We start from the raw sequence: 12,898 nt of genomic DNA, 5'->3' as shown, positions 1-12,898 counted from the left end.
CTTTATCAGTATTTAAAATTAGGTCTGCTGTGCAATGAGTCGAAATGGCTTCCCCTGTACCAATTAGAAAAGGTGGAGGAGTTTATTTTCCAGAGAGCCAGCAACTTTATGCGCAGCAGAAAAAAATGACACTGCTCACACTATAGAAGCACGTATATATCTTCTTCCTTGGGCATTACTCACGTTTGAATAAAGACCGGACCCGCTGGAATGCAGTTTCTATTTAGCTCGGTCGCTCACTAAATCCTAAGGGAGTGATTTTGGTGTGAGCCCTATTTGTAGTCACCAGGGCACATGTTTGGACAATGTATGGAATGTCATCAGGGCACTTCCATTAGTGGAGCCAATGGACGCGAATGCATTTACAGTCAATCCAACCTGACCACCTCTACCATTAAAATATAACGTCGTGGTTCTCGATAATTTCGGTGATGTAGCGCATCAAGATGCCATCATTCCGGAGCTTGGGAAAGCTTTGATTCCGCTCATACAGCGTCCATCTTTTTCCTTCGGTGACGGCGATACGACGTTATATTTTACTGGAAGCCAATCAGCACTCCGAGGCGAAGCACGACAGCAGCGAGTTTTATGATGACGCGCTATGTACCTGGGATATCGACCCATCGTGTGCTCTAATAGAAGGCGAAAGAAAAATGCGTGAAAATATGCGATATACAAATAATAAAAAATCTTAAAACTTATGGCAAGGGTATGTGCGGCATGGTTACGTTCTTGTACGCTTACACGTTATGGTAACATTTAATGCCAACAAAGAAAGAAATAACTGTATTGGATATCCTTCTTCAGTTATCTCACACCTTAAGGCAAAAGCCTCTTTAACCACAGAACATATTGTGAACTATGGAAAAGGAAACATTTGCAGAGCAGCTAATTAAGAAGTATACAAGTTCAGAGCAGCGTTTTGAATATACGGGATTACGTGTATGAGATACAAGGCAGTAAAGCACAGACACTTCATAGATGCGTCCGCGCATTGGAGCACACCAGCGATACGCATGCTGAGTAAGGTGCCCACTTCATTATTACACGATGTAACCGCCGTATTAAATCACCGGCCAAGGTGTAGCACTGCTAAGCTAGAAGAAACGGATTAGTTTCCATTTCACTCTAGCCGTGTTTCAGTGGGGACAAGGTGTGCTTCAATTTGAGATCTACTACACGTTAAACAACCTGTTTAGGTAAAGATAACTCGGTATCTGTGACTCCGATGTGCCTCATAAACCTATCGCATTTTGCTATGCGAAGCCTGAGGAATTATTTTACGGGATCTCGCGCATTGCGGGAAACCGGCACAGCACACCCGAAGGATGCGCAGGAAAGCACATGAACACCTCGGTAGATAAAGAAGTTATCTGCTTGAGGTCGTTAACGTAACTAGGTACCATTTGTTTTTTACTTAGTTGTTACGCAAAGAACACAGCCGGCATCCATCTAATCCGCAGATGCAATGGCGATGGGGCTGATACAATTGATTTGTGTGTGTGCAAGTGCGTACGCGAGTGTGTGTGCGTGCGTGTATGTTTGTGTGTGTGTGTGCATGTGTGTGTGCGTGCGTGCGTGCGTACGTGTGTTTTTGTCAAAGCAGCCGCAAGTTGATCAAATGCGTTAACACAGAAAGTGAACCTGATATTGGACGCGTATTTTTTGTTCGTACATTCAATTCCCTGAACAAAATTACCGCGCAGGTTATGCCGAGTGATTCCGACATTGAGCGTTGGCTTTAGGATGTGCCGGAAGAATGGTGCATTTAACAGTCGTCTCTCAACAAAGCGCGATTCGTGATGCGATGCTATTGGCGTTCACTCATTAGTCGTTGAGCCTAGGTGTTTTCTGTATCACCCCGGCTGTTATACCGCGCTTAACCATAAATTTCTTATTCCGCGCTTTACCAAAATTTTCTCTTAGCTCTGCTCTCAAGACGAAACCATCAGGTAACTTTGGTTAATCTTGAAGAATCACTGCTCGTGGAAAACAAAACGTTTCGAAGCGCGGCCAATGTGCCACCAACGTTCGTAGCAATGCCACAAACCATTTATAAGTGCTCGATTTGTTCTACGCGTTGGGCCCTAAATCCTAGATCATTGCGATAAAAAACTAACGCACTCATATCAGCGTCCACTCAGATGCTATAATTCTGCGCGAGTTGTCAGGAACCAGGTCAGCAATCCAACACCAGCGTCATTGCTGTCAGCCTCCTGCATTCCATTTCCGATATAAATGGGTGGAGCGCAAACTGCCTTTGATTTGTTGCAAGTATCTCAGGCGGCCCCACTTTTTTCTCTCACGCTTCCTGTTACCGTTTCCGCGCTTGACGCTGAGCAGGCCTTCTATCTCCTTCTCGACTTTGCATTCACGGTCCGTTTATGTCTGTATAAGCAGCAATTCAAGAGAGTTACGTATATAAGTGGAAGTAATGGTCGAATGTAAAAAAGCCAATACAAACATAAAACATGTTTTTCGGGCAGCATCGACATGGCGTCTTTCATACTTTCTCTTGTCAGCGTCTCGAACTCTGTCCCATGACACACGCATGCCTCGACCACCGAAACCCGTGTTTATCATCAATATTATAAATTTTTATTATTCCTGACGCTTACAGTCCTCCCTGTTGGCTTTACATGTGGTCCCGCAGATGGTTTTTTTATTCCACTTCAACGAAATTCAACGAATCCTCCATAGATAGCGTTATCTTGCCAGTTTTGCGTTGCCCCGCGGGTACAACGCATCTCTTGTAGGTCACATATGTTGATATTTTGCAAGCATGGATCACATGGGTGACCACTCTCGTCAGGTACCTTGGCGTACAGCTCGATGGTCATAAAGGAAATCACTAGTACGGGCAGCGGCCGCCTAAAAAAAAGTTAAGGAAAAAGCTCAGCGCTACAATGCGGGCCAAGAATCGATCTTCTCTAGGGCAACGATATGAAACGTTTCTTTTTTTTTTTAAACAGCGAAGCTGTTTGACCTGTCCGTAACTTGTGCTCCATCGTGCAAAACACCTCAGGTGGGTATGCGTCACAGTAATTAGGCAAGCCGCACTGCCGTGTACAACAGGTGCGAGAGTCACAAGAACACGAACACGTGAAAAAAAAAGAGAAAGAAACGCATAGAAAGAAAGAGATAGAAAGTAGAGAAAAAAAGAAGAAAAAGAGAAATAAAGGGAATAAAGACGTAAAAAGGTAAAAAGACAGAAAAACAAAGAGAAAGAAAGAAAGACAGGAACGAAGGAAGAAAGAAAGAAAGAAAGAAAGAAGGAAGGAAGGAGAGAGGGAAAGAGAGAGAAAGAGAAATCGATAGAAAGATGGCAGCCTCGTACAAGTGGTGGCAATCCTGAATGAAGAGCGCATCTGGGTGGCATTCCTTGTTTCCCTATAGTTTTTAACGCGATAGCGTTAAGGAGCTCGTATCGGAGAAATTCTGCCGTCGGTGTCGGCGTCAGCGCCGTTGGTTGTGAGCGCAAATCATCATCTTGTCCGTGACCGAAAAATCGAAAAAGCTTCAAATAAAATAAATAATAAAAATGTTCGGTCCGAGTGAGAATCGAACCCAGGCCGTGGCTGTGTGGTAGAGCACCCAGCAGGTGCTCTACCACACAGCCACGCCTTTTTTTTTCATGGTATTTATTACAAATGTGTGTAATGAGCATACATAGCGAACAAAATACTCAAAAGGCGGCCTCTACCAGCGTACAAGCGTTACACAGAAGTCCTAAAAGGGTATTAAAGCTATACATTTCAAGAAGAGCGGATACCAGTCCGGTTCGAACTCTAATTGTTCATAAAAGTATTTTAGCTGAAGAGCCATTTGAATGCAATGCAACCGCGATGATAGGCCTACAGCCACGCCTCTGCTTGGAACTGCACTGAAAGTAACTTTCATGCTTCCCAAAAATACGCGTCCTGTATACAGGTGTCACAGTACTAGATGTAATATCGCAGTAATATTGCGTGGTACAAGCGTACATTGCCATCGGGCGTCACACCATGTCAATATCATAACGACTTGGTGGTTTAAAGACAGCCACCCATTACAAGAGGCACACATATCACTGCGCGTATTCCCTCAAGACCACGTAGTGGGTGCATCGTAACTTCGAAAAAGTTTCTCGCACATAATTGCTCCTGGTTTAAAGCATGCTACCCATTACATAAGGCACAGACCTTGGTGCGCGCATTCTGTTAAGCACTCATAGTGTTCGACGTGCGCACTAGGGGCAGGATATCGCTATCTTTAACTCTTGAAAGCGAAGCTTAAGCGTCCCTCAATTTTTTTTCTTTCTTTCTTCTCTTTCTCAATGTTTCTTGTATCTCTTTTTGCGTCTGTTCCCTTCTATTTCTTTATCTCTCTCTCTCTACCTATTTCTTTCCATTTCTCGCTATTTGTATCTTTATTTCTCTTTCTTCCGTTCCTTTCTCTCTCTCGCTCTCCTTCTTTCTTTTACTGTCTTTGTTTCTCTTCATTTTTCCCTTTCTTTCGATTTCTGTCTTGCCCTCACTTGTTTCCATCTCTTTTTCGTGTCTCTTTCATATTATCTGTTTCTCTCTCGTTCTATATCTTTCTCTGTCTTTCAATATCTCTCTCTATCTCTCGCCGCTTCTCTTTTTCACTCGCCCAATTCATAACGCCAGCTTATCTCAATATCCCCCCCCCCCTTTGTCCTTTCCTTCTACCTCATCCACCCGCCCACCTCTTCTGGTTTATTTGGTAGCATGGGTACGAAGGCAGTTGCTGCCTCGCAGAATACAAGACCACTTGTCGAAACGACGGCGCCGGCAACATCCCGCGTTGAAATGATTTCTTTTATTGCTTCAAACTTCCATGTATCCCTCAACTTCTACCTTATCAGCATGAACAAAGTGACTTAGTTGGTGCGTTGTGTGTACTTCAGGGAGCCGATACTGGTGACAGCGCAATAATGAGCTGGTCCTGCGCAGGTGAGGCCGACCGACCAGGCGTACCAAATCATAACCACAAGAAACGGAAGGCTATAGAGGTTAGTGCTATTCGAAAGGCGGGGGAAAATGCGACAAAAATTTGCAAGTAGTGAATATTTGTTAAAAATTCATTCGGCGCCATAAAATGTAGGTACAAGACATGCGGTACACAGAAATGGCCATTTCCCCGCTGCTCGAACGTTTGAGAAAAAAAAAAACCAAGCAGAAACTTGCCCTAATGCCCTGGTTGCGGCAAAATGAGACACAGTGCGGGGCGAGACACAAAAATGTGAAAAATGTAAGCAGTTCAGCTCGTGCAGCAGCACTCAGAACTCACTCCGTGAGCACCGTGCAGTCTTCAGCATAAGCCATTTACACTCTGCCCTCTAAATTTCATGAGAGCCTAGAGTTGTGGTACTGCACAAATTCTTAGAGATCACGAACCGCGAGACTTCGTGCTCCATGAGCTGCTTTTCTTGTACGTCCGAAAAAACTCCGCCTTCTGATTCCAACGCGCATTTGTGAAACGCTTTGTTGTAGAATTATTTCCATTTCCAAGCGCATCTCTGGAGCACATCCCCTGGGACACCGAGCAACCTCGCAGCAGCAAGAAAGGAGCAGTGACGGCGGCGATGATGATGGCTCGAAAATTATGGGCACCTACCCATTCATCGCGCTCGACCGGGAATTGGGCGGATATGAATTGTTTTAAAAATCTGAATTTATATTGGTTCTGACAACGTCAATTAGAATAGCCTGTTCTCAGTAAGCTTACATTTTCGAACGTTTTTCTGAGCATCTTCTATTGCATCGTCTACGCCCTTTTTCAGTCAACTCTTTTCCGGGCTTATGATCCACTCAGCATACATATGGCTGATGTTGAATAAAGTTGAATTGAATTGAAAATTGAACATTTTTAGACGCGGCCTAATCGAGGCAACATGTAATTTTACAGTACAGTTTTTGCCTTTTGTATCTATGGACAAGTTCCTCCCATGCACACTCGTTCTGTCTTTGTAAGAGTATTAGAATCACTAACGGTGATCACGAAATGGTGGTACAGCTGATACCCGCCAGAACAGTTTGAACTGCTATTTCCTTCCAACAGTTCTATAGAATACAGGTCGAAAGTATCACAGGTTTCGTAAATTGCGTAATTGGATTTACACCTCCGACACCGTTTCACGTACTATTCACTTTTTTTTTTATTTCACACTGGTGGTATATGTTTCGCGTTCACGGCCAGGCTACTAATAAGTAATGGCCACTTCGAAGCACGTTTCCAAGCGTAGCGGCACGAACGGAAAAAAAATAAGAAGTAGAACGTTCAAAGATGTAAAACTAAACAACACAGAAGCAACACAACACGCGCAAAACACGCTAGAAGCGAAGAAATGTTAGAACGACACCTAGACAGTTCTGTTTTATCTGGGCACTGCGGGAAACTGAAAACATAGACGAAAAGCATTACTTTGAGGCCGTCCAAAATGCCACCTACAAGAACCTAAACGAATTTTTTCAGCATAACAAGAGAGAAGAAACCGATGGGCATATTTTTTTTTCTGCAGATACAAGCGGCTATCACATATCCGGAGCAGCCGACGAGCACGGTCCGCGCTCGATCAAAGTATATGCAAATGAGGCGGTAATGACCTGTAGGGCCTCCACTTGCGCAGGCTACGCATGTCCCCGTGATGAATATTTACGAAAACTGAATTGCCATATATGTATCTTACAGTTATGGACAGTAACAATTCTGTTCACAGCAGTCAGCTTTGAAGACCTCAAAGAGGTAATATTTCAATAGATTACTTCAATAGGATTACTTCAATAAGACCATTTTTATTCTAGAACACGTACGTGTGTGCAGTGGAAAGGGTAAAAAGCAAACTACTTTGCAAATGAGACTCCTTTAGTGAGACGTAGAAAGTGGTGGAACCATATAATCGCTCGAAGAAAGAGAAAATGTTGCTCCTTTCCTAAGTTATCTTATATATGTTTGTTATTAACAAAATAGCGGTAAGCTTTGCGAATCATATGTAATGTTATGCTATTGTCAGAATGACTAGAAGAATACTAGTAGTTACGCATATTACAATGCGTGGCGTACTTTTTTGCCGACTTTGGAAACGAGAAATCTCCACCTACACATTAAATTTTCGTGCTGTAGTTTTTGCTTGGTTCGTTTATAGCTGGGCATCATCATAGGTTCTGCAGAAAGGTGCACGAAATTAACATATTTTGCTCTAGCTATAGTGTTACCGCAGAGTTTTAAAAGTTCATTGCGCTTCCACACGAAAAAAACTTGGAGTTTCTGAATCCGAATGTTGCGTCAAACCATCGTAAAAAGCAGTTGGTATTTTTGTCGTGTACTGCAAGCTGTGGATTCAGCGAAGGGTAATTTTATGCCCCCAAATTTGAGTTCTCAGAGTTTAACCGTACTTTAATTTAGAAATATCTCGATTACATTATTGATGCTAGAGGAAACCGTCTAAATAAACTTGACGAACACGCCTTATAACGGTCTATTTAGCGTTCGGATTTCCATGTAGCCTCTATCAGTGAAAAGCACGCTCAGGGTACGACCCCTCCATGTTGGCAGCGATGATGGTAGGTAAGGCAATTTCCTCGAAATACGTATATACAGCGCTTTACAGTGCTGATCTCTCAGCGGACCTATTGCGCCAACAAAAACGAAATTACTACACCCAATGACTTCAAACACAAAAGAAATGTGTACAAGAGATGAGCAGAAGTTTACGGTCCGGACGCACACTAGCACAAATGAAGTTTTAATAGTATCTTCTATCACGGTCAGTCATACAGTGCGCTGTATCTGAAGAAAAGGAGCACCACTCTTTTTGGTGCGGCATCTTGCAAATCAACAAGCCATTGTTCCTAAAGCCTATTTTTGTGAGAGCGTAATCTATTTCCACGGAAGTTCTCCAGAGAATAACTTTTTATATTTTAGTATTTTGAGCATAAAGTGGACAGTGAATTCTCATATTGTCCTGAGTATTAATCGTTACTTGAGATGCCTACACAGGGAGGTGAGGGCGGGGGGGGGGGGGGAGGGCTGCTAGAGCGGCTCCGGGCAAGAAAACGTGTCTCGTCTCACGATATGTATTTTCAAAAAAGAGCATTTTTACATCGAGAGCTGTAAAAAAAAAAAAAAACGCGTGCACAGGAGTTCCATCAGTTGGTGTCAGCATGATATTTTCAAGATGCTATTCCTTGCTGCCAGCACATTTATTAACGCGATAGCATTAAGGAGCTCGTTTCGCAGAAATTCCGGCGTCGGCGCCGATGACGGCGTCGTTCGCTGTGAGCGAAAAATCATCATCTTGTCCGTGACAGAAAAGTCGAAAAAGATGCATATAAAATAAATAATAGAAATCGTAGGTGCTAGTGAGAATCTAACCCAGGCGGTCCGCGCGGCAAGCAGGTGTTCTACCACAGAGCCACGTAATTGCTGGGAAATACTTCGGAAGAAACACTATATGAATGTCATTTAGTGGAAGGAGTCTCCTTAACGCATGTAACATAGCGTGGCAGAAGCGTGGAATCGGGCCAGGCGTCAAAACACGTGAATTGGCAACGAGTGGATGTTTTAACCCTTTGGGACGCTATGTACACAATTGGGTACACCACTTGTTTTTGATATTTGTATAGACTGGTGGCTAAGAAAGAGCAAGGTACGTTGAGGTTCGGATGAACTGAACCTCCTTCATAACAAATTTGTCTTCATTTAACTTCATATGGCAATGTACTGTTGCATAGGATCACTTTACTGAAGGCACTTGCATATTCGACAAGTCGTTCGACGAGTCGCTGGCTGTGACCCACGTCAGACAGACAATGAACTTTATTACAAAGTACAATTTTTCTTCGCTCAACATACACATAACCGAAAAGGAATTTGCACTGTATTTGTAGCTTGAGATTTCATTCTATTTATGCAAAAGAAATAAAAAAGATGTTTATTACAAATAAATTAGGATGACTTGCTATAACATACATAAATGAACGTATTATGACATTATTTTTGTTGCAATAGAATATGGAATGCTTTGAAGTAACGTTTTATCGACTTGAAGAATTCACAGACAGTTGTTAATGGGTGGCGTCTGAAAGGGTTAAAGGCCCTCCCATTACGAAACCCTCAGACATATTTAATCATCGTCAGCTGCAAAAGCATCAACAAAGCGCTCACCTGTGTAGGTTCGCGTGTTTCTTTACGGACGCGTGGTGGGCCCTTCGCTGATTCGCAAAAAGAATTAGTACTTGCAGTAGGTATTCTGGGATAGTTTTAAACGGCCAATGTTTACGCGCATAGTCGTTCGTTTTGTCACGGCACGATTGAGGCATGCACCGAGAACCGAAGCTAGGCTACAAGTTGAGAAGGCGATGCGCACGGTTCCCGATTACGCTATCGCTTTGTACTCTTGAAGACGAAGCTCAAGCGTCCTCCAAGTTTATTGCAACACACATGGATGTACGACTTTTTTCATAGGCCTAGGAAGGCCGATCATTAGTCACTTTACCTTTTTCAGAAAAGCACATGTCGTATATAACAAACTGCTCACCTCCCAACAGCTACACGCACTGGCCATCAGGCACTACTTCAGTTCGATCCATTCCTGAACGAAACTAGCACACCCTCTATATGTTGAATACGATGGTGGCTTCGTATAGTAAAAGCCCCGCAAATTGCCGTCGTTGTGCCCAGCAAACTCTGAGGTTGATGCTATCCGCGTGTTTCTTATATGTAGCGGAATTTTGCGGCCCCTCGAGATGTTGCCAGCGTTGCAGCAGAGCATGTAGCATATTTCTAATATTAGTGAAGACGTTCATAAGGAAATGCGCCCTGGTAAATTTCCGTAACTAAGTAGCCGTAGCTTGTGCGCCCCATTGTATCACTCGCATAATACTGCAAAAAGAGCCACCGCTGCACAAGCCTAGCGGGCCGCACCAATTCATTCACGCCGACATACCCATTCAGGGGATAGTCTCTGATGCAACACAGCCAACGGATTAGTTCACTAACGCCACCTCGGTGCCGCCCTCTTGGTTTCTGTTCTATTAAACGAAACTCACACCCACGTTAAAATACCCTAACATTGCCGCTAATTTTGTTGCCGACGAGTTTATCACTGACAGGCGCACAGGGCAGCCGGTGGGACAACCAGCAACTTTAACCAAGTGTTTCGACACCATTACTCTTTCTAAAAAACCTTTAGTTTTGCGCAACTCAGCGTCTGCACTGCCAAGGACCGCAGTGCGCTTTCAATAAACTTTACTTGTATACTAACACGTTGCGACAAACTTCAAACGGGCAGAACATACAAGTACATATAGTGAAGTTTCTACTCGTATGTCTTTCTTTTATGTTACGCCTCTTTCAACATTTCAGCTCTCTATGAAGCTAGAAGTACGATTTCGCAACGAGCCCCAACACAAGCCTTAATTGACAAAGCTTGTCTCTCCCGGAAAAGCAGGACGACGTATAGGATGAAGCAAGCCAGGCTAACAGCTCCGCACCGGCTGCAGTTAACCCACTAGATATCTTCAGTAGATATATATACCTTCAAAAGCTGAATTTATTCCTTCAGAGAGAAAAAAAAAAGGTCCGGCAGATCCCACGCAGTGTGGGAATCGATTTAATACGAAGCAATCAGCGAGGAGCTGCCTATGCTGCCTTAAACATTATAATTATTTTGCTTTGAGCCAAGCGTATCTAGGTGGATAGACGTATTCGTGTAAACTGACTAGTTGTGGCCGGATTCTGGGCGTATATGGCACGCCGACTACACTGACGCCTAATGGGTAACGTACGGTGAGATGTAACTTCGGCCCCCACGCCACAGTACAGGCGTCAGTCTTGTCCGAACGAAGTACACGCTGCGTTGCGATTATGTGCATGTCATAACTACCGACCGGTCGCCTACTCCTTCGGTGACGAGCAACGCTAGACTATAGCTTGCTGAGTAACGGGAATACCTATGTAATATTTATTACATTTCTATAAAAGCGGATAGCCAGCACTGCAACCACAAGTGACGTCGCGGCCACTTGAAGCTGTAAGCGTTCCTTTTCCTGAGCGGTTTGAATCACTCGCGTTTCTTTGTGATAGAATAACTGACTGCCACGCAGAAGGCCTGGGTCAAATTCCGTCTCGAATCGTAATCTTTGTTCTTGGCTTCTATCAGGAGTTCTCGCTCGCCGACTACGCCGCCGTCGACGGCACCGGATTTTCTTTGACACGAGCTCTTTAACGCTGTTGCGTTAAGATTTCCAGTGTGTATTTTCACCGTTCCTTTGTTGACATGGGCAGTGAATTGCCTGTGGCGCATAAGCACCGTGCACTCAAACTTCTTTCTGCGACAGCAGTGCCAGAACGCATAGCGTAGTGAGAGAAAGTAGAAAAAATTGGCCGCGTATCTGCGTGCTTCGCTGCAAATGTCGTGTAAAGACGATAGAAGAGGCGCTGTGTGAGATATGGACGCCATCTGGCAATACGTCGGGAAACATGAGTGCTGTGTTGCGTGCTGGTAGTCCCGGCGCAGCAGCAGGCGAAGACCGGCGGTGACCAACGCGACCGGCGGGGACGCCAGCCAGCCCGAAAACGCGGTTTGGCGCGAAGCGCTGAAGCAGAGAAACGTCCGCACTCAACGAGTACTCTCCACACACTCTTTTATTTACACGTCGCCTGGGTAAAACAGGAACGCCAGAGCGGCGCCCACAACCGGCAGCCTGAAGGCCGCCCACAACGCTGCTTTTTCATTTTTTAAATATTTTTTTTTCACCTTCTTGGCCTTCTCAAAACTAAAGTTTTTCAACACCAACCCATGGCATTCGTACAGTGCAATACAGAACCGAAACCGAAACACAACAATGAGCTCGTGCGAAGGGCACGGAGGAAGGCAAATGTCAGCGCAGTCACATTTTCAGCTTTGTTGAAACAGCGCTCACTAGACGACGACGAAGTAAAAGAAGGCACAGGACAGGCGCTGCCTGTCCCGTGCCTTCTTTTACTTCGTCGTCGTCTAGTGAGCGCTGTTTCAACAAAGATGAACGCATACCAACTCGCTCAAGCTTCCATTCTTATGCATTTTCAGCGCAGCTTAAGAAACTAGGGTCCTTAAAATTGCGTATGTATGCATTTTCTATTAAAGGAACACGCCACCTAATACTTATCTAGTGATGTTGCACCTCAGATATGCATGATATTTACTTTTTGATCGAGAACGTTCACAAGTATGAACAGCCGCACCAGTTCAAGACGGCTGGCCCTTGGGCAAGTGGTTCAACTTTGGACGAGTGGCTGAATCGAGGGACGTGCCGACAAACAGAAAGACAGACAGACAGAAAGACAGACCAAAATTTCTGCGTTTAAGTTCCCCAAGAAAGACTATCGTCTTTAAAAATGGGCAGACGCGATCACATTATGTGGCGTTGTATTTCTCATCAAGACGCAAGAGTGTCCGTTACATGGAAGTTTTCAAGTGCGCATGCGCTTCATGAGATGAACCACAAAGCGCGTTTTCGTGCCTTTTTCAATCTTGTGACGCGTTACCTTGCATTCCTATCGGCCGATGTCCGCGAAACTGGGCTGATAAGTAAGAGATAGCGCTCTCTTGGCAATGTTGGCGCCCATACCTGTATTCCACGGGCCGTGGTTTGCGGGCATGCGCCGTGCGCCGTGCGTTAATGTGGGAAAGAGTTTCATGAGGTACGCAAAAGGCGCATCATAATAATCATGCCATGACCTGTCAGTCAGGTTCGTCATACACACACACCCTCCTATGCCAATTTTGGTATACACCGAGTAAAAACGCGACCATGAGCGCACCCAGACGTAGGCGCATAGATAGATAGATAGATAGATAGATAGATAGATAGATAGATAGATAGATAGATAGAGATAGATAGATAGATAGATA

Source organism: Rhipicephalus sanguineus, chromosome 11 (genome assembly GCF_013339695.2).
Source record: "Rhipicephalus sanguineus isolate Rsan-2018 chromosome 11, BIME_Rsan_1.4, whole genome shotgun sequence".
Lineage (NCBI taxonomy): Eukaryota > Metazoa > Arthropoda > Arachnida > Ixodida > Ixodidae > Rhipicephalus > Rhipicephalus sanguineus.
This window is presented reverse-complemented; position numbering follows the sequence as displayed.